This window comes from Amphimedon queenslandica, unplaced genomic scaffold (assembly GCF_000090795.2).
Source record: "Amphimedon queenslandica unplaced genomic scaffold, v1.1 AMPQUscaffold_11402, whole genome shotgun sequence".
Lineage (NCBI taxonomy): Eukaryota > Metazoa > Porifera > Demospongiae > Haplosclerida > Niphatidae > Amphimedon > Amphimedon queenslandica.
The window spans coordinates 1349-3964 of NW_003548356.1; the positions used below are offsets into that span (position 1 = coordinate 1349).

The following is a 2616-nucleotide window of genomic DNA, read 5'->3' on the forward strand; positions in this document are numbered from 1 at the left end:
AGTAATGTCTTACATAATAACATTGAAAGTACAATTTAGAGTAGAATTTGCGTCACGAGAGTAGGATTTTCATTTCGTATTTTCCTTGGTCGTTCGGAATCCTACTTCATCTTGTTTTTTTTAATTTTTTATGTTCTTGTTTGTGTTAATTCTTCTAGTAGAACTATTGAAATTACATTGCTTAATGCATAGTTGGGCATAAGAGATGTGGATTATGTACATGTACACAAGCAAACGCTCCAAACAAACAAGCAAAGGCTCACTTTTGCTCACCCAAATTAATGTGCATACAATACATGTACATGTACATGTACACATGTACATGTACATAAAAGATTGTTAATATTTGTGTTTGTTAGTGTATCCCTGTGTGTGATGGCTAAATGTGATGTGTGTGTTTAATAATAATAAATACATAATACCAAGAGTGAATAATTATTTATCTACTCTTGATAATACATGTACATGTACTTTATGATGCTGTGTATGATAGTCATAGTGCACAGCATATTGTAGTGAGAAATTTATTAATGTATGACATGACATGGACATTAATGCACATGCACATTTATAGTATAAGTGCGTGGGTGAATCAAAGGCACTGCCCGTGTTGTATATCTCATACAGCACACTTCCGGTTCATACAGCACAGTTTGTGGTCCATACAGCACAGTTTGTTGTTTCCTGTTGTATAAACTGTGACCGCCCCCACTAAAAGCCACATCAGGTAGAAGACAGATAGTCCAGTTACTGCAGTCTCTTTTCAGTCTTTTGGTTCTCTTTAGGCTATTCTTCACTTGGCCTTAGGCTGGTGCCTTTGATGCACCCACGCACTATGACCATAAACTAGTAAAAGCACGGCTTCCCCTGTGCTGTACTGGAAATACAGCACTCAAGGTGTGGTCTCAAAAGCCATACAGCACAAGGCAAAAAAGCCATACAGCACTTGGCTTTGCCTTGTGCTGTATGGCTTTCTCGACCACACCTCTTGTGCTGTATTTGCTGTACAGCACGAGGAGCTGTGCTTTAACTAATACGTAATGTCTATCTATAATGTGTAGTTGTGTACACGTACTGGACTTATATGTTTGTGTGTGTGAGAATTATCATGTATCATAGACTAATCTATGATGTTTTATAATGCCATGTGTAGCACAAATTTATTATTATAGTATGAGTCACAAATTATTTACTAATTGTGCCATATACACATACATTGTGTCTACTAAAGTTAGCTACATTTTGTATGTTAGCAAGGGAGCTCTTAAGTGCTAAATTAACTAGACACCAAAATAATTTATCTTCATTATTATGGCTATGATTGATAGTTAATTTAGTGGGTGTGGTCTTTGAAGTAAAATGGCTGCTATCAAAATGGAAGTTTTAAGCAAATATTGTTGCAAACGGTCAGCTACAGCAGCATGGAGTTTTTAGATTATTGATCTGAAAGAATAACTAAGAACTTAAAGCCTTTAATTTTTCGCGAATAACCTTTATTTGGAGGTTCACGAAATTAATTTTTTGCGAATTTCAACTATTCTGCCATCTTGTATCATATGAAATTAATTTTCAAGGAATTTTAATTTTGCAAATCTTAATTTTTTTTTGAAATTTGAGAAAATTGCTATCCACAAAAAACAGTAAATGGTGATTTATTTTAACTACATGTACAGTATACCACAAAAAAAGGCTAAGTAGCTACTGCACAGTTACCTTTGTACTTCGTTGACGCTGCAATTGAATTGCGTTGACGGTTCGCTTACTGTACTCTGCACATGTGCAGTGAGACAGTAGCGAATTGGGAGGTGTGGTTCAATTACCTTTTAATTACGTAAGAGTACGGTGAGAGTACGGTAGTAACCGTAGTAACTATTAGCAAAGAGCAGCTGGCTAGAGAGAGACTCGAGGAGACATTGAAGGAGACAGTGCTAGCTAAAGCCCAAAGGATCAGAGCCCATCATCATAGTACGAGGCTTGTGGAGAGCGATAGAGAAACAGGAAGAGTAAGAGTTACAGTACACCATGAGTCTGAGGCAAGACCTTAAATCTCTGCAGATTAAAAAGCACCGTAAGCTCTCACCTGTGTACCACCATAGATCTTACTTCTTTGTTTACAGCGCCTTATTATCTTGTATTCTTCAAAGAAGACCGCTCTTTGGGCGTTGCAAAAGCTAACAATATCATTGAATTGGATAAGGAAGACTTGTTGGAGCCTGGAACAGAGTGCCACGTAAGATCAAAAAAAATGTATTTGATGGAATTGTGGTGACTCATGGTAAGTGATAAAAACTACACTATGTACAGTTATTATTTTCTTATATATTGTATTACTTGATGTACATGTAGGGACTGAAATTGATGTGGATACAGTTGGCGAGAAGATCATTAATAAGCTTTATACTCCTGAGTTTTTGAAAGGATTATTAAGTGATGACTCGGATTCTGATGATGTGACAACTGATTGCACTTGTGCTAGCGACTCAGATATTGATGCAAAGAGTAAGAGAAATGCTAAAAGGAAAAGGACAGATAGTAAATTACAATGCTATGTTAATGTGCATGTACGGTTATGATACATTTTAGGTGGTAAGCCAGCTAAGAAAAGTATGATGAAAA

The 2616-nt window shown here is 36.3% G+C and overlaps 1 long non-coding RNA gene across 1 annotated transcript; it reads left to right on the forward strand.

Moving 5' to 3' along the window:
• Positions 1-1136: 1136 nt before the first annotated feature.
• Positions 1137-2616, forward strand: LOC109589356 (uncharacterized). The gene is made up of 4 exons (XR_002188662.1): positions 1137-2068; positions 2118-2275; positions 2347-2532; positions 2584-2616. It is a non-coding gene; the product is annotated as an uncharacterized LOC109589356 (long non-coding RNA).